The sequence below is a fragment of the Sceloporus undulatus genome, chromosome 5, assembly GCF_019175285.1.
Source record: "Sceloporus undulatus isolate JIND9_A2432 ecotype Alabama chromosome 5, SceUnd_v1.1, whole genome shotgun sequence".
Taxonomy (NCBI): Eukaryota; Metazoa; Chordata; class Lepidosauria; order Squamata; family Phrynosomatidae; genus Sceloporus; species Sceloporus undulatus.
Genome location: NC_056526.1, coordinates 97199216 through 97219647, shown reverse-complemented (window position 1 = coordinate 97219647; position 20432 = coordinate 97199216). Strand labels below are relative to the sequence as shown.

Here is a 20432-nt window from a genome sequence, read left to right as displayed (position 1 = left end):
TGGCAGACAGTAAGGATGTGCTTTGATTTTTGATGTTTTATTTATTTATTAATGGGACTCAAGGTGGTTAAAGTTTTCAAGCTGTAAAAGGGTATAAAAGCTGGATTCTGAGAACCATTCAGGGTCTCCCTCTGGATCTTTCCAGGTGGACTTTTACCTACACCTTGTTTGTGTTGCCTCTGCTAACTTGGACCCTCTCTGCTGGGCAATGAACATTTCACTCTTGTGACACTATAAAACTAAAAGTATTATCACATCCTTCATTTTCTATTCATGGTAAGAGTGTTGCAGCTTCAGTGAAGATGTTAAATGGGTGATGAGACCATGATTAGATTGCTATAACAGCAGCCTACTCATCTCCTGAAATCAAGTTATGCAGATTAATATTTAATTATATGGCTTCTAACACTTGTTATATTAAGTTGTGGTTAATAATGTCTCATTCCATGGCTCTATCTGGGTCAGTTCTATCTCATCTGACAGGTATCAGTTCTTCAAGTCTATCTTAAATCTCTTTAACTGCCAACTGAGAAACCTTTTCAGTACTAAGTATATTCCCTCTGGTATATGACCTGTGGAGCATGTAGCTGTCACCAGTGATAAAAATGTCAGCTACTGAACTATGGCTCTTTCCCAATATGTGAGTGAAAGGCCCTGAGCTTGAAGAAGTTACTTCATCCTGGCTGGGAGATTCTGGGAGTAACAACCTTCCCAAGCTCTGAAAATTTCCACTTATTACTTGGGGTCCCAGCACACAGGGAACATACACACATCTTAAATCAACAACAACAACAAAAACAACACATAGAAACATAGAGTTGGAAGAGACCGCAAGAGCCATCCTGTCCAAACCCCTGCCATGCAGGAAATCACAATCAAAGCATCCCCGACAGATGTCCATCCAGCTTCTGTTTAAAGACCTCCAAGGAAGGAGACTTCACTACACTCCAAGGGAGTGTGCCTCACTGTCAGATAGCCCTTACTGTCAGGAAGTTCCTCCTAATGTTGAGGTGGAATCTCTGTTCCTGCATTCATTGCTCTGGGTCCTAGTCTCTGGAGCAGCAGAAAACAAGCTTGCTCCCTCCTCAATATGGCATCCCTTTAAGTATTTAAACAAGGCTATCATATCATCTCGTAACCTTCTCTTCTCCAGGCTAAACTTCCCCAGCTCTCTAGGTCTTTCCTTGTAAGGCATGGTTTCCATCCCTTCACCATTTTAGTCTCCCTCTTTTGGACATGCATCTAGGGCGGAAAAATGAAATGCACAGATATAGGATGGGGGACACCTGGCTGAATGAAACTACGTGTGAAAGGGATCTGGGAGTCCAAGTAGACCACAAGTTGAACATGAGTCAACAGTGTGATGCGTCAGCTAAAAAGGCCAATGCAATTTTAGGCTGCATCAATAAAAGTATAGTGTCTAGATAACAGCAAAAATGTATCTATGCTATGTATTAAAAAATCTGTAAATCAGGACCAACTGATAAATATATTCCTAACTGTAATTTCCTTTTTTGCAGCCCTGCACAATATCTTTCTTTCTTTCTTTCTTTTTTTGCTACAGAAGTACAAAATGATAATGTTCACCAGAGAGCTGCAGAATGAGGAATATTAATTGGGCATTTGCTACAACTTTGTGCTAGTCTTATCTGAAACAGAGTGTGTAAGGAAATTGTGTGAATGTACTGTACAATGTTCCCTTTTCAGTTTTCCATATTGGATTCCCAAGCATACCACATTTGCTTCTCCTCTGCCATTCTCTCTTCCCATCCAGTTCAAATGCATGCATGTTCATAGCTGATACATTCCTTGCATCAAACACACCATTATCTGCTACCTCCTCCTTAAAGGGTCAGTTCAGGGTTACAACGTAATTTGATATCCACTTGAGAATTTTCACTTGAACTCAGCAGATTGTTCAGCATCAAACTTAGATTGGACTGCAGCATCTGGTTGCATTTCAACAGATGGTGTATTGATAAGCTCCTGACTCTGTGCATTTAGCTGTTTGGTGAGTTTTAAAAGTGAAAAAATGAACAGAGAAACACATGAACTAATTAGTTCTGTGCTATTAATAAACTGCCAATCGTTGGCTGTCTCCCAGTTTAGGATCTATTAATCATCAGTTCTCTCAAAGAAACATAACTGCACCACCTCAACAGAAGGAAAGGTGTAACTTTTGCCCTGTAGCGCATTTGTTACAGAGAAGATAGTTGATGGGAAGAAGCATTTTACAATTTGTGTCACGTTGCCGCTGAAGTTGCCCTTCAGTACCAGAAATGGGGAAACCAGAGGCTGTGGATCCCAACGGTAGAAGCCTCTGAATTGATATTTGAATAATTGTTTGATTGTCCTTGAGATTAAGTGGCTTCAACATAAGTAAATCAAGAATGATACATACTCTACTGCCACAAAGACTAAGGATTGTTGTGTAGTAGCACTGATATTTCCAAGTGTCCTCTGTGCTGTCACAGAAACAGGGTTTGCTCCCTGGGCAGCTTTCAATCAACACCCTTTTCATCACTTGTTGTAGCTGGTATCCTTCTTTTCTTACTCAGGAAAATACATTTCAAGTATTGATCAAGCATATGGCACAAGACTTCTGAGACCAGTTACTTCAGGGTGGCATCTAAGGGCATAAGAAAACCTGTATCATGTACACAGAGATACTGCTGTTCCGCAGCAATACTGTATTCTTTAACAAGAGTTCTTCCCCAACACACCATATCTCAAATGCATTGATTTTCTTCTTATCCGCTTTCTTCACTGCCACATCTGTATATGGTGATGGGGAATACAATGGCTTGTATGATTCTAACTTTTGTGCTTAGTTGTGTATATTCCTTAGGACCTTTTCTAGTTCTGTGCTTGCTGTCCTCCCCTTTCCTAGTCTTCTGATTTCTTGGCTACAGCCTCCATTCTGGTCAGTGTTTGATCAAAGCATGTGAACTCCTTACTATTTCAATTTCCTTGATTTAGATTGAATTTATGTGTCTGTTCCATGGTCATTGTTTTTGCTTTCTGTGGGTTCGGCGGTAAGCCTGCCTTTGCACTTTCTTCCTTGGCCTTCTGTAGTAGTCCAAGTCTATTTTCCGCTATTGGTTTGGTGTCATCCACATATCTAAAATCGTTGACGTTTTTTCCTCCTATCTTCATTGCTTCTTCTGTGCCCAAACCTGCACTTCGTATATTTTTTGCAAACAAGTTGAACAGATAGGGTGAAAGGATGCAGAACTGTCTGACTCCTTTGCAATTGAGAACCATTCTGTTTCTCCATGTTCTGTTCTGACAGTAGCCCCTTGTCCTGAGTACAGATTCCTTACCAGGACTACCAGATTTGGTGGCACTCTCTCAGCCTTTGGAGCCATTCATAGCCTTTCATGATCTATATAGTCCAATGCTTTGCTATAGTCTATAAAGCACATGATGATTTTCTTCTGGAATTCCTTTGCATGCTCTATTAGCCATCGTATATTTGCAGTGTGATCCCTGGTGCCTCTTCCTTTCCTGATCCCTTCTTGGATCTCTGGGATCTCTCTCTCCATGTATGGCTAGCATCTATATGTCCTTTTAATGAAGTGTGTGAAACTTAATCCTCATTCCAGTTAGTTTATATATGTGCCTGTGTTTGTGTGGGTGCATAAATACCACATACACACACACAACCCACCAGAATGTAACATTTATTTACACCCCCATATTTACATCTCCCCCAAGGAAAGAGAAAGAATGGTGCCCAACGACCATGAAATACAAGAGGTACAGTAATGGCCACTTTTAGGGGAGGCACTGAGGTACAAAGGTCCCCCAAATAGTGCTCTTTAAGGGCTTTTGGACTCCAGCTCCCAGAATCCCAGACTAGTGGCTGACATGGCTGAGGCTTCTGGGAGCTGGAGTCCAAAATCTTTTTAAGGCAGTGGTCCCCAAACTGTGCTTTTCAATGGGATTTTGGACTTCAGCTCCCAGAATCCCAGACTATTGGCTGACATGGCTGAGGATTCTGGGAACTGGACTTTTTAAGACAGTGGTCCCCAAACTCTGCTTTTCAATGGGATTTTGGACTTCAGCTCCCAGAATCCCAGACTATTGGCTGACATGGCTGAGGATTCTGGGAGCTGGAGTCCAAAATCTTTTTAAGACAGTGGTCCCCAAACTGTGCTTTTCAATGGGATTTTGGACTTCAGCTCCCAGAATCCCAGACTATTGACCAACATGACTGAGGCTTCTGGGAGTTAGAGTCCAAAATCTTTTTAAGGCAGTGGTCCCCAAACTGTGCTTTTCAAGGGGATTTGGGACTTCAGCTCCCAGAATACCAGACTATTGGCCGACATGGTTGAGGATTCTGGGAGCTGAAGTCCAAAATCTCTTCAAGGGCACAGTTTGGGGACCACTGTGGGAAAGGGGCAATAAGCTTTCAAAGCAGGCTATAAACCAAGTAATTGAGTGAATAAAACACATAGATTTGCTATAGGATGAGAAATCTGAGGGAGGAGGGTCCTTTCTATGAAATTAATGGTGTAACTAATCCTCCTCCTTGGTTTTAATACAGAAAATAGCCACCAATGGGCGTTACAACTGAAGTGACAGAGGAAAACAGTTCCAGGGACACAAGCCACTGTCTTTCGTCAGAGAACCCTGAGGGACACTTTTAGACTTCATTTCCCAGAAGCCTCTCCCGCCCCCTTCCGGTTGAACGACGCAACTTCCGCCCTCCCACTGGCGGCGCGTTTTCCGAGATGGCGGAAGGAGAGGGAGAGGCGCTGCTTCTGCGCCTGCGCCGGAGAGGCCACGCGGCGGAGCCCCTTGGAGCGGAGCAGGGACCCCCTGGTAAGTACCCTCGCCGCCTGTAGGGGGAGCCAGAGCGCAGGGCAGAGACCCATTTCCCTGAAGGGCTCCCATTCATTTCCTCATGGCAACCCTGTCTCTGGGGTCTCTGGGCAAGGTTCATCAGAAGGGGGTTGCCATGGCCATCCTCTGAGGCTGAGAGAGTGTGACTTGGCATGATTCGAATCCTGCTCTCCACAATCCAAGGCTTAAACCACTTCGAGCTGTCTACTTATCTAATGGCATTCTAGATCATGCTGAATGTATTGTTGCAGACTCCTGTTCTTAGCCAGTCTAGGTCTGGACATTCCCAGGTGGAAGTGTTGGCTCTGCTCAGCTCTGGGGCCCACAACAAACTACCCTTCCCAGAATTCCATAGCCTTCAGCCAGAGCACTTAAAGCGGTGTCATAATGGATTACCTCTACAGTGTAAACGCAGCTGTCTTCCGCTTGTGCCAGAATGTGCATCTTTCTCAAAGAAAAAACCAGTCCTGTTGAGTTAACTCCTATCAGTTTCACAAACTGTTGTTGTCCAAATCATCATACCAAAAAAAGCCTATTGTGAAATATTGTTTGTGTGGTTTGAATGCTTAAAAAGTGCAGCATACGCCAGTGGTGTGTCAGTGGTTCCTTCTGTCTGCCCTCAGTGTAACCCACATGGAACACCTGTGTGGATATTGGACAACTTGGTGATGCAAGTTTGCCCATAAAGCAGTAGATCTTGCCGTTCTTGTGATATAGCGCTGTGTTTATCGTGACTTGAGAAAAGTATATTTCATTTCCTTGTTTCTGTTTGTTCAGGTTTTGAAAACTAATCTGTGTCAGGGTTCGCATCTGATGGTTCTACAATTTGTGTACTTTCCTCTTTTCTTTCAGGACAGTGGATACTGCCCTTAAGGCAGAAAAGGTTGCATACTTGGGTTTATCAGTTGTTTTAATAGCAGATAAGATCCTAACACAGGATTTCGTAGCAGAAGTGTAAAGCAAAATAAGAGATTATGGCCTGTTACAAACTGCCAAATAAAGCTGCTTCCGGGTCTCTTGGAGGTAGCTGTTAAATGATGCATGGGTCCTAAGAGTCCGGAAGCTGCAACAAAGCTGCTTAGGAATGGAGGTGGGCTTGGCGCAATCTCTGGACTCTTAGGACCCCATGCATCATTTAAACAGCATGCCTCCAAAGAGACCCAAAGCAGCTTTATTTTGGCCGTCTGTAACAGGCCATATGTTGACAAGTAGAGACTTCAGTTTAACAACTACTCTGGTGGTTGGTAGAGAAGGTTGTAAATATCTGTCAAAGCAAGTTGTTGTTTTATAATGATATAATATAATTAAAAAAAACATTTAAAAAAAGATCTCCTCCATTTGCCCCTTTCTTTCTTTCTGCAGTAGGGCCCGTTACAAATGGCAGGAAAGTACGCGCGGAGCGCGTACTAGGGTTAGAAAGGGCGGTGCTTCCACACCCCCTAACCCAGTGCATGCTCCGCGTGCACAAAATGGTGGCGACCGTTCCACATGGCCGCCACCATGAGGACGTCACGACCGCGCTGCCTCTATAAGGGGCGGAGCAGACATGATGTCCTGCTCCGCACCAGCCTTAGTGCACCCTTAGCATGAAGCAGGAAGGAGCTCCGTTTCGGAGCTCCTTCCTGGTTTGGTCTGCTGGGCATAGCCTCACATGGCTGTGCCCAGCGGACCAAAGAGAAAGGGGCCAAGTGGCCCCTTTCTCCTCCTCCCCGCCGCCACGGGTGTCCTTGGGCTTGAAGCCCAGGGACATCCCTTTTCAGGCTACGGGGAAGCGGCCTTTTGCCACTTCCCCACAGCCTGGAAAGCGGCGGATTGGGGCCTCACGGCTGCCGGTCTAACCACTGAAGCCCCGATACACCGGGGAAAGGGGCAGGTGCAGCCTGCCCCAAACAGGCAGTCTGTAACCGCCTATATTTCTTCTGGAGAGACCTAATAGCCCAGCCACTTCTGCTCTAACTCACATTGAATCTCCAGTGAGCAGACACTTACCACACACCATAATTTCATTTCTCCCCCGAACTCAGATGTAGCACATTCCAGAATGCTCCTGGTTAAGATAAATAGATGTTGGGAACACATGTGTATTTCAAGGAGTCTTTAAACAAGTGCTGTGCATCTTTGCACTGCAACAAGGGTGGGTTAGAAGGTTCATGTGCTCCATTTTGCTTGTGTAACATTATACCTCATGTAGTACTTATAGATAATAATGGTGGTTTTATTTACAGTTGAGGTTACAAGAAACGAGAAAGAAAAAAAACTCTTCCCAGACTAAACATTCATTCGCATTTTGGATATTGACGTCGGTAGTTACTACATACTATGTTGAATTTTTTAAAACGATTCAAGAGATTATTCAACAAGAAAGGTAGGTTCTCCTTTCAACAAGCACCTGTTTTATAAATGTCACTTGAACAAAGAAGGTGATGTCACTGTTGTGGATATAATTGTATATGAATAAATGCTGGGGTAGCTGTCTTGGCCATTTAATATATTCAAGCAAAACCACCAAGCAGTTATACCTTTATTGGCCAACTGAAAGGCACAATATACTTGTTGCAACATTTGAAGCTCCAGGCTTTTCATTAGGCAAGATGTTACAAACCAAACAGAAGAAAAAAAATGGACATGTTAGTCAGATAATAATAATAATTTGTTTTATTTATATACTGCTTTCCAAGATCATAGCGGTGAACAGCAAGTAAGCTAATTAGCAAGTAAGCTGCATGCATGCTGTTTCAGTTCTTAGTAAAGATGTTATGATGCGGAGGCCTATAAAAGTAGCACTATAAAATGTGCTCAAATGTCTTCTGTGACTATTTTCGCCATGTTTGCGGGTTTTATTAATTATCCTGGGTGATGGTTTGGGTTACTGGGCATTCCAACCTGTGCAGAATACCTTATAAGTACTGGGTAAAACAGTGCAGTGTTGTGCAGAAATCTGTCCTCAATATACAAAATAGGAAGTTTGGAAACACTTTGATAAACTTTTTCAGATTGAATATTCTCAAAGTGTTTCCACCTCATCCTGGATATTTGTGTTATCTGTAACATCATAGGTCTTGGAGAAACCATTATAGAAACTGTCGAAATGTCAGCTAAGAGAGGATATTGCCAGATTTTATACGTTAGAGGACTCTTCCATGAAAGATCCAGAACACACTGCAGAAAAATCCAGTTTGAGACCATTTTAACTGCCCGGCTCAATGCTAGAGAATTATGGGAACTGTAGTTTTGTGAGACATTTGCCTTCTCTGTCAAAGGGCTCTGGTGCCAAAATAAACACAATTCCCAGGATTCTCTATACAGAGCCAGGGCAGTTAAAGCATCCGTCTGATTATTTTGCACTGTGTTATGGACTGAGCCCCCTTTTTCACATCAGACCCTTGTCTCTTCTATGGAGAATGCGATGAAAGAAAACTATTGTTTCTTATGTAAAGTCTCCCATACCTTATGAAGGCAATCCTAAATAGTTTTTGTGGGTGTTTCAGGCTATGTGGCCATATTCTAGAAGAGTTTTTTCTGAAGTTTCACATCAAATTCCAATATACTAGCATCTGTGGCTGTCATCTTCACAGAATACTCTGAAGATGACAGCCACCGATGCTGGAGAACTGTCAGAAACAAACTCTCTAGAACATGGCCACATAGTCTGAAAAACCCACAAAAAACTATGGATGCTGGCCATGAAAGCCTCGACTTTGCAAACGGAAATAGCTTTTCCTCTTCTGGGGGCAGATAGGCGTGTCTTAGTCGAGGAGAAAATAGTCAAAGCCTATAAGGTGCATTCCCTTAGTCAGCCATACCAATTGTATTGATAGAATAATTGTGCATAGTGAATAAGCTTCACAAGAACTTTTCTTCCCGGATAACTGTTGAACCAATCAAGTCAAGTGTAGTGGAGTTCTAGCAGTGTTTACTTAAATGAAAACATACAACTCCTATAGGTTTTATCTAGGCTCAGGCAGTTCATTCTTCTTCCTCTTCCGTCACACTACAATTTAGAGCAAGCGAATTCCCAGCTCTCTTGTTATAGGTCTAAGAATTCCACACAGGTTCAGAAGAGAAGGCTTGTTCAGAGGAACCTGATAGATATACTATCCAAAATGTGCCTGAAGTGGCAGAAACTGACATGGTATGTTGCTGATAGAAAATGATATATACTGTTTATATCTTTTTCTTGCAGTTGGTGGTTTGCACTTGGCAGCGTTTATGGTTTCCAGTTTGTCGGGCCTATATTGCATATAATCTTGAATGGTATCGTGGAATGAGGACTACGATGCAGCTACCCCGCACTGATACCAATCACAACCCGCCAGTTTTCATTGCTGGCAATTTGGTAAGTTTGGGCGGGGTACACACCGCCGCTTTGGCGGCGGCTTGCCGCCGCCGCCAGAAGGTCCGCGGGGAGCGGAGCCTATAACGGCCCGACTCCCGCGCCGGACCGAAAAAGAAGCTCCAAAATGGGAGCTTCTTTTTGCGTCGCTTTGCGACGTAGCGAGGCCAGGGGCGCGCTCGCTACGTCAGCAGCGGCGCGACGCGTCTGGACGCTGTGCGTCCGATGCGTAAAGATGGCGCCGGCCTGTAGAAAGGCCGGCGCATCTTGTACGGACGGAGTCCGTACGAGGCCCAGGGCGTCTAAAAGAGACGCCCCTTTTTAAAAATGGGACGTCCTCCGGACGTCCCAAAGGGCCGTGTAGAAAGCCCCTTGGTGTCCCCAGAGTGTGAGATTTTCAAAACAGCATTCCTTAGAGTCCAGTAATTGAATGATTTACTGTAGTTAATTCAGTTTTGAAGCCTGTCCAAATGTAATCAGTAAAATTATTAGCAATCTTGAAATGTTAACAAAAAAAGTAGTTACAATATTTAGTGTCCTTTGGTTACTGCAGTGACATAACCTGTGGCTAATCCAACATACATACTTTGGGGGATGCTGCAGGAGGAGGTATCCAGTTCCATTGTACCTGGAATATAACAAGAGTAGGAGGACTCCCGGCACAGCTTAGTGACCCTGGCCACTGCAGGGGTTCATCTGGGGAAGAAGGAGAAGGCATATATGCCATCCTCTTAGCGTGAAAGATTTTTACTTGGCCAAGGTCACCCAGTGGGTTTCCAGGCTGAATGAGTTTCAAATCCTGGCCTTCCAGAATCCTAGTCTAACACTAGACCATGTACCACACTGTCCTGTGCTCCTAATAGTAGCTGCTTTAAATATGAGTATAATATATGCTAATCTAAAATTACTGGCAGCAAATTGAAACTTATTGTATATGTCTGTTTTCTTTTCTTAGTTTTAATATTTCCTTTTGGCCTGTATGGTCTTTTCTCACACCTGTGGTCCTCTTCATCCAGTTCATGGGTGTAGTGATGCTGTGTCACTCTTGGGCTAAGTCCTCTGTGGTAAGAACCTACTATTTATAAATCTGTTCTGAATTATGTGATCTCTTTGTCTTCTAAATCATTAACACGTTTAATAGAGATTAAGGTGTGCTCAAATGAAAAATAAATTCCATTTCATTGCATGAAGGATTCAGCCTAATCATCTGATGTGACATAACGATCCAACAGGTGAAAGAAGTCTTGAAGCAGCAGATTTGGGGGCAATTAAGAAATGACTAATTTTTGCAAAGAACAATTCAATTAAAAGCGGACTGTTGTCACAGAAGCATGCTATTAAATTCTGGGTAACTTCCTGAGATGAATGAATGAATGAATTGAATTCAGTAGTATTTGCCAATGGTGAAAAACTAGACGTCATACTTTTTCTGGAACGTTTTGAAACTATTTCATTGGCTATTTCCAAGAAGTTCCCAAGTAAACCAGTGTGCAAAGCATGATCAAATTTGATGGAATATTAATGAAGCAAGTTAAATAGGACACCAAATTATTGCCACCTATTAATGCCTTTTATTTTTTTAAAAAATGTGCCTGTAATTTCTTTCTATTGAAGCAATATATAATCTTTCAGTGGCTAGACAGGTCATGCTTTGACATTTTTAATCAAAAAGAATAAATATATTAAATTCAGATGTGGCTTAACATGGGCTTAGTGCAGTTTGTTCAGTGTGTACAAAATTTCCCAAAGAAATCTTAAAAGAATTGTGCTTTCCCACTTTCCTTGCAACATGGACATATGGTAGTGGTGGTGAACCTATGGCACGCGTGCCAGAGGTGGCACTCAGACTCTCTCTGTGGGCACATGTGCCATCATCCCAGCATAGAGTTTGCCAGAGTTTGTTACTGGAAAGTGAGAGGGACGTGGCACTTCGCGATAAGTAAGTGGGTTTTGGTTTGCAGTTCAGGCACTCGGTCTCTAAAGGTTCACCATCACTGGCATATGGTATGCTCAGTCACTGTAAGAAAGGGATATGTGGATACTACCCATATTCTAGCTCTTTTTACCTTTGCTCAGCTACATGGACAAATCAGTATTTAAGCAATTTGATACAAAAAGCTATTTTAGAAACAGTTATTTCCTCTTCCAATAGTGATCTTGCAAAGGCAGTCCAAGCGGAAACTGTTAAACAGAAGTTGGGTGTGAGTTAGCTTGTTTCCTGATCCTTAAAGCTGTGCATAGTAAAAGCTTGTTGATTTCAATTAATATTCCAAGTTAAAGTTGTTTAAGAAATTAGTATCTGTTTTCTGATGTTGCACCACAGCTGGTCTGTTAAAATTTTAAGATACTGGAGCTAGCTGCTGAACATAACAAACTAGTACATTATCTGTTTTGTAATTTTTCATAATGATAAAGGTAGCAGATGCATGAGGAGGAACTGATGCTAATGAGGCTAAATGTAAAAACACCCATAACCTTTCATTTGATAAACTATATGTTTCTGCAATCTTCCACTCTGATACATTGAATGAAAGAGTATGGTCCATAACATAATCATTTGTTTTCTTGTTTGTACAAATTATTACTCCTGTAATCATACATGATGGAATACTTTTCAATATCAGCCACACATCCAGTTAAAATTATTATGGTAGTTCACTTGGTTATGTAAACTCACTTGGTATGTAACACGTAGTTCCCATGGAGCTTCACAGAAAACTAACTAAAGAGAGGATACTGGTGATGAACAGCATTTAAATGTTTGAATTTTACCAAGGCTGTCAACTGAAGATTGAAGTTGAAGCTGTAAGCTTTTTCATTCTTACCTGTGTGGAAGAAGAAATGTGCATCAGCTAGAAACATTTGTACTTAATGTCTTTCTCTCTGCTTGCAGAGTCTGTGCCAGTGCCTTCCTGCTGAGATGTCTACCAGAAACTGAAACTGGTAATTTCTACCTTCAGAAATGCATACATTTGTATGTACCATAAAGTTCTCCTTTGATGAGCTTGGATGCAGCAGCTCATGACATGTGGAAGAACCCAGTGTGCAAATGGAGATGTGAAAAAAGCAGCTGCATTGATTTGTTCAGCTACAAACACACAGTGGGATCATGCATGGAGCTACCTGAAATGACTTGAACTGAGGAGTTCACACATACACCACACACACAGCCTTTGAAGAATACGCTTTGGGTTCATGGAATGTTGGATTGGAATAATTATATTTAACTACTAATATTAATAAATTGCATAATAATTTGTATTTCCTTCAGTATTCTATTCAGTTAAAGAAATACTTGGTAATAGGGAGCTTGGTATCACATTTATTGAAAGTATGGGCCCATACAGACGGCCAAAATAAAGCTGCTTCAGGTCACTTATGCTAAGTCATGACTGGGAAGAGCTGTATGAATCCAGTGACTTGGTCCTCATGAGCAAGCTAATCTGGCATGTAAACTGAAACCTGGTGACTGAAGTGGGGAGCAATGCCAACTTGACTCATTTTTTTGCTCACCACATTTTTAAGTGCAGCAGTGGACAGATTTGATGGGCATCAAGGAAGAGTCCATCTATCATGAGTCCATCCCATTGAGATACCTGACAGTCTCCATGGCTCGAATCTATACACCTGGACAGTGAGACAAGGTTTAGGATTGTGTTGGTGTTCATCTTCTTCCCCACTACACCCAACTTGTCTCCGCCCTGAGTACTGGAGAGGCTTCTGAGATGGTGTTGGCCCACTGTGTTGGGAGATTTTAACTTATATGCTCGCCCCGATAAAGGTGAAGTCAGTCAGGAGTCATGCTTCCTCGTGTTTGTCTCAGTTTATATTGGCCTTACAAATGATCTAGTTTTTATGGGTTTTTTGTGAGTTTTTTGGGCTATGAGCTGTGGTTCTAGAAGAGTTTTTTCCGACGTTTGCCAGCAGCTGGACTGGCATCTTCAGGGAATTGACAGCTTTTGCTGAAATGTCAGGAAAAACTCTTCTAGAACAAGGCCCAAAAAATCCACAAAAATCAGGATGCCGGCCGGTTGTGAAAGCTTTCAACTCAGGTCTAGTTTTTATGGTCAGGATGAGGTGATGAGGGTGGAAAGAACTCTGTCATGAAAAGATCACTACCTAATAGCTTAGGTTTACTGGAACTCTTAACTTCTGCCATGGGGGGGAGAGGGCAGTTAAATAATCACCCCTCAGAGACTAACAGATCCAGAAAGATTCCTCTTGGATTTCCATTTCTAGAACAGATTACTGTTGATGCCATGGATAATCTGTGGAATGGGAAGATACCTGAGATCTCTGTTCAAGTATTAAATGATATCAGGTTTTCTTGACTCCATAAAACAATCTAACTGAAAGGTTAAAATGATTAATACATCTCCCAGTATCAATTCATAGTTAAGAGCAATGGATACCTTACAGAAATGAGCCAAGTCAGAATAGGGACATTTGACACCTTTGGAACAGAAGCCTTATTGCTCAAAAATAAACTATAACATGGAAAAAACCTCCTTTTTAAAGAAAATGTCAATTTTGATTAAATGATAATATTTCAGAAAAATTGCAGTCATTTACATTGTTTCTAGGTCAGGGGGAACTTGTCAGTTATGTACATAAACGCAGAAGTTTTTGCTAGAGTTACCTAATGAAATACTAATTTTTCTCAGTCATTTCCTGAACTAGAGAGAATAGAGTTTATCACGTGTCGTCTTTGATGTCTCAAAATGAATCATTATGGTAATGGATCCTTAACAAAAAATCTACAGCAGAGGCTGCAGGTGAGAACCAACCTGAGTCAGAACCTTACTCTTAAGTACAAGCTAGCAGCCGGGACATTCCTATAAGTTATATCCCGTAGATTGAGCTCACTGCCACGCGAGAGTGGTGAAAAGGCCAGGTCATCAGGGGCCTCAATGTTTGGTGTTTCACCACAGTCCTGATTAATTGGTTATAAAGACTTCACAGTATGAACACTGAGGGAACTGCTGCAGCACATGCAACACTTGTGGGATGTTTGTCTTCTTGCCTACAGAAGTGGAGAACTTCACATGCACCAAGTGCAAGTTGGTAGCACTCTTGGAGGAGAAAATAACAGCAGCTAGAACATCCAGTAGCTACACTTCAGCATATTAGGGAGCAAGAGGATTTCCTGGACACAACGGAACTAATGATCTTGGATGAGTACCACGCAAAGGAAGTTGCTGGGTGGGAGGTTCACTTCACAAACCAGGAGGCAGACAGCTGGAGAAATGTCACACAAAGAGAAGCCAGGAAGCAATTGTTCTGAGAGTTGCAGCTAGGGAATTGATTTGAGGAGGACAAGGAAGAGCAGCATAGACAGATTTCAGGGACAGAGCAGGGGAGCCTGAGAGTTCCACCAGAGGGAACATCGCTGCTAACTCGGAGCAGTATGTGATCGTTAGTGGGATACTCCTGCTGAGGGATACGAGAAGCAGTGATTGTGCCGACAAGATGCATCGAGAGGTGTGTTGTCTCCCCGGGCAAAGATCCATGATGTGACAGAAAGGCTGACAAGACTGGTCCAAGCTTACTGACAAAACCCCTTCCTTTTGGTCCACATGGAACCAATGATTACTGCAAGACACAGCCTTCAGAATATCAGAAGGATTACGAGCTCTGGTAGGAAGCTGAAAGAAATGGATGCACAGTTGTCATTTTGTCTTTTCTCTCTCAATTGAAGGGCATGGTCCAGGAAGCGAGGAGGAAAATAGTGGATGTGAACAACTAGCTCCGCAGATGGTGCTGCCGAACATTTGGATTCTTCGATCATGGCTTCAGTTCCATGAGGAGGGACTTCTTGCAATGGATGGGTTGCATCTCACCCAGTTTGGAAAAAATGTTTGTTTTGCCACAGTGTCAGAATTTGACAGGAGGGCTTTAATCTGAGTTTTGTGGTGGGGGGAGCAACATTAAGGAAGACGAAAGGACTGGAGAAAATAGTCAAACTGACACAGAGGAAAAAAAGACAACGTGCAAGGACCCAGTGGGAGGCAAAAAAACTTGCCAGGCAGCAAGTAAAGGGGGCCTGGTCTGCCAATCACTATCTAATGCACCAGCATGGGAATAAGCAAGATGAACTTGAACTCCTAGTACAACAAAGCAAATATGATATAATACGCATCACTGAAACCTGGTGGGATGAGTCTCATGATTGGAATGTGGAAATAGAGGGGTATACCTTTAAAGAGAAATAGGCCAACAAGAAAGGAGGAGGATAGCACTATATGTCAGAGATATTTACACACAGTGAAGAGATCCAGGACATCAATACTGGAAGCCAGATGGAGAGCATCTGGATAAAATTAAAGGGCAGGGAAACAACAAGGATGGTTTGGGGGAGTCTACTCAGACCCCAATGTCAGACGGAGGAATTGGATGGTGCCTTTCTAGAACAGATGACCACACACAAAGGAGAGATTAGTAGGATGGGGTGACTTCAATATCCTGATATTTGCTGGAATTCAAACTCGGCAAAATCCTCAAGGTCTAGCGAAATTCCTCACTTGCCTGGAAGACAGTTTTCATTGTCCAAAGGGTGGAAAGGCAACAAGGGGTCAGCTATTTTAGATCTGATCCTAACCAACAAGGATGACTTGGTTAATGGGGTGCAAGTAGTGGGATCATAGGTGGAAGTGACCATGTTCTCCTGGAGTTGTAATACAGTGGAAAGGAGAAGCCCAGGCATAGTCAGACACGCATCCTAGACTTAGGAGAGCGGATTTCAGTCAAACTTGAGAAGTTTTTGAGGGCGATTCCATGGTCAGAAATACTAAAAGATAAGGAGTTCAGGACGGATGGGGTTTTCAAAGAGAGATACTGAAGGCACAATTTCAAACCGTTCCAGTGAGAAAGAAAAACGGGGAGGTGTCTCAAGAACCAGGATGGATGACTAAGGAACTTTCAACTGAGCTGTTTGAAACGGAACATGTATAAGAAATGGAAAAAAAGGGGAAATACACAAAAAGAAATTCAAAGAATTAGCAGGCATTGTAGGGGTAAAGTCAGAAAAGCTAAAGTGCAAAATGAACTCAGGCTGCTAGAGAGGTTAACAAAAGGGCTTTTTTGGATATGTCTGCAGCAAAAGAAGAAAAGGAAACGGTAGGGCCACTGCTGAGAAATGGCAAGATGCTAACAGAAACAGAGAAAGGCAGAATTACTCAACACCTTCTTTGCCTCAGTCTTCTCAGAAAAGGCAAAGGGTGCTCAACCTGAGGATAATAGAGCAGAGGACAGAATAGGGAAATTCAGCCAGAACAGAAAGAGAAGTAGGAATACCTTGTTATCTAAATGAATTAAGTCTCCAGGACCGATGAACTACATCCAAGGGTACTAAAGAAACTGGCAATGTAATATGGAGCCATGAAATAATCTTTGAGAACTCCGTGGAAAACAGGAGAAATCCCAGCAACGTGGAGAGGGCAAACGTTGTTCCCATCTCAAAAGGGGAAAAAAAGAGGATCCCAACATTATCGTCCAGTTAGTTTGACATCTATACCAGGAAAGATTCAAGAGCAGTATCATTAAACAGAGAGTCTAGAAAGCAATGCCATAACACAAAAAGTCAACATGGGTTCCAGAGAAAGAAGTCATATACCAGACAAATCTGATCTCTTCTTGATAAAATTGCAGCTTGGTAGAGAGAAGGAAATGCTGTGGATATATATATCTTGATTTCAGTAAGGCCTTTGAGAGGTTCCCCATGACATTCTTGCAAACAAGCTTGTAAAATGTGGGTTAGAGAAGGTAAACTGTTACATGGATTTGTAATGGTTCACTGGCCAACCCAACAATGGCTCCTTTTCATCCTGAGAGAAGTGACCAGTGGATCTTCAGCTATCAGAAGGAAAGTAGATAGGATACCTGAAGATTCAGTACTTCTAATCATGATTTGGATCTAGGATACCCAAAAGGGTCACATTGTGTCAGAATCAATCCAAGCAAAATTGCACTCCAACCAAAGAAGGAAGGGATATACCACCCCTTAAAAAAAAACTCTTAAGCACCCTTTTTGCTGGAGTCAATCACAAGTATCTATTGATTTTATACACATCCCTTAAAAAAAAACCTTAAATCTTGTACACGCTTGTTACAGCTGAATGGAGTTGGGTAATTGAGCTGGGTAAATCGATTGGTGACGGGATATTCAACCAATTCGATTACCCAACCAATGTTGTTTAGTCGTCAAGGCTACTTCAACTGATAGCAACCCTATCCAGGTTTTCTTGGCAAGATTTATTCAGAAGAGCTGAATAAATTGCTCAAGTTTACCCAGTGGGTTCTGAGGCTGAAGGGGAGGATTTGAACATGACCTCCCAGAATCCATGTTAACTCTAAATTGGCTCACTACTCAACAATTATTGGACATATCTACTCAAGTTAGGATGACCACAAGAGGACAGTCATTCAGCTAAGTGATTTCTATAGAAAACACCAGCAGTTTTCTAAGCAAAGCAAGAACACAATGAGCCTGAAGTTGATTTCTTATCCCTGGTTCTTATTTGCATGAAAAATCTGCAAACACAGCTAAATCCTTCAGATGGATCAAGACATGAGGTCTGCTACCCTTGAACTGAAAAACAGCTTCTAAAAAACCTATATTGCATTGCCATAACAGGAAAACTGTTCCCCTTCAAAATAAAATAAATAATTCTTGCCACTTGAAGAAACAATTCTTGAAAATAGCAGAAAAATAATGATAGAAGATGGCTATAATAAAGGGAGAAAACTATCATCCTAAAAAGAAGCCGTATGTCACCCAAAATGGTACACCATCACAACCAGAGAGGACTCCTTTGTAAAATGCACATTTTACATTTACAACACGGAAAAATGTAAGGTACACGCACTTAGGGCAAAAATAAAATGCACCAGATATAGATGGGGGACACCTGGCTGAATGAACTATGGTGGGGTACAAACCGCCGCTTTGCGCGCTCCCCCACCGCCGCCTTTGCTCTGCGCGGGAGCCGCAGCAGCCAAACGTGCGACTCCCGGCGGGAGCAAAAAGAAGCTCCATTTCGGAGCTTCTTTCTGCAGCGCCTCTATGACGTTCGAGGCACCGCAGGCGCATTCGCAACGTCATAGGTGCCACGACACATCTGGACGCTATGCGTCCAGTACGTAAGGCGTGCCCATGTGGAAGGGCGCTCCATTTGTACGTACTGTATACGTACTAGGGTTAGGGGGTGCGGAGCACCGCCTTCCTAACCCTATACGTATACAGTACGTACTATATGGCGGTGTGTATTCCCGCCCCTCTGTTATGAAAGGATTTAGACTTCCAAGCAGACCACAACTTGAACATGAGGCACCAGTGGCGCAGATAAAACAAAAGGCCAATGCGATTTAGGCTGCATCAAAGAAGTAAGTGTCTAGTCTAAGGGAAGTAATAGTTACCCCACTGTATTCTGCTTTGGTGACAGCCCCACCTGGACTATTGGTCAGTTCTGGGCGCACAATTCAAAAGGCATTGAGAAAAATGGAGCGGGTCAACAAAGGGGACTAAAATGTGCACAAGGTCTGGAAACCCATGCCCTATAGGAACGACTTAGAGCTGGGGATGTTTAGCCTGCGAAGAGAAGGTTAAGAGGTTGATATGATAGCACTGTTTCAATATTGAAAGGATGTCATTTTGAGGAGGGAGCAAGCTTATTTTCTGCTCTCCAGAGAACAGGACCTGGACAATGATGCAAGCTCCAGAAAAGATTCACCTCCACATTGGAGGAACTTCCTGACCAGTAAGGGCGTCCACAGTGGCACACACTCCCTCGGAGTGTAGTGGTCTCCTTCCTGGAGGTCTTCAAACAGAGCTGGTGCCATCTGTTGGGGATGCTTGATTTGGATTTCTGCATGGAAGGGGTGTTGGACTGGATGGCCCTCTAGATTCTATGATTCTTGGTTTTCAATTAAACTGAAGATGTTTTTCTATGTGCAGGGCACATTCAAATGTGCACCCCTCAGCCCGTTTAAGACAAAAATCAACCAAAAGACATACGGAAACTGTTCCTGTGTACCTAAACAAGCCTTGGGTCACCAATTGTACCTGTCACATCTTGAGGGATGCCTCCTCCTCTCACCTGGAAGTGATTTGGTCCAAACTTGACATCGTTTCTGTGACGAACATATTCTGATGTGCCCTCCTTGCCAGTTAAAACAACCATATGTCAAATACTAAGACATTTGCCCTCGTACCTCAAAAAAAAATTTGGGTCTCACTGAATTTACATTGTGCTTCTCTTTGTGTTACCTTAAAGTTTGCCTGTGACTTATGGTAACCTCATGTATTTTCACAGGGTTTTGTTAGGCAAACAAACATAAACTTGGCGGTGGTTGCCCAACTCCTTCCTCTGAACTGAGTCTACAGCACCTGTATATCTGATCTTGGGAGCTCCGCCAAGAATCAGCCCTGGTTTAGTACTTGATGGGACCTAATTCTACCTCTAGGGAATTCTCACTCAGCTGGGCTTGATTTGGTCCAGACATGAAGCCATTTTTATGCTCACGGCACAAAATCCAATATGCCAACCTTTAATTACCAGTTACAATCAAAAGTTAACCAGGAATAAGAAACTGTAGCTTGGGGCAAAACACTCTAAATTAGCCTCAGATTAACCCACTTTATAGGCCCTCACTTCCCAGTCCCTCTTCTTTGAGCTAACATTCATTTCAGCCTGAACCAAATCGTTCAGTATTTTCAATTCAATACCTATGTGCTGACTTCTGCAAAAGGAGATCAAACCGCAAAATAAGGAAGGGGCAGTTTTCAACGTTTTCCATCCATTCCACCCCAAAACAAGTAGTGTGCCCAACCTAACTGATACACCTTCAATCCGAAACAGTCTTTTGTAGAGGTAGTCATTCTTTCCAACACAAAGGCTCGTGGATATGTGTGGGACCAAGGGTTTGCCAGTTTACAGGAGACGACCCTGATGGAGGTGTATCCTTGGTGCTTTTGGGCAGTCTTTATTAGAGTAATCTTCCAGCCCCAATCATTTATGTTTTTTTTTTCGCGCAAAAGTGGTTTTCACCGTGTGGCAAGAATTACGGCCATCTCCCTCCATATTCGCTAGGGTTAGGGGCACAAGACCCCCGTGATATGGAAAAAAAACCACAAAATAACAAAAACACCCATGTTTTTTCCTTGACAGGATACCTCTCTAGGACTCTCGAGGTCTGCCAAGTGCAACTCTGGCTCAATGTCCAACCTAACAACGGACATAGAACGGGGCTGGAG

General features: G+C 42.7%; 1 long non-coding RNA gene across 1 annotated transcript; it reads left to right on the top strand.

Annotated features, from left to right (window-relative positions):
• Positions 1 to 9165: 9165 nt before the first annotated feature.
• On the top strand, positions 9166 to 12211 carry LOC121930674. Its single transcript, XR_006103991.1, has 3 exons — positions 9166 to 9184; positions 10137 to 10245; positions 12075 to 12211. It is a non-coding gene; the product is annotated as an uncharacterized LOC121930674 (long non-coding RNA).
• The last annotated feature ends 8221 nt before the right edge of the window (positions 12212 to 20432 follow it).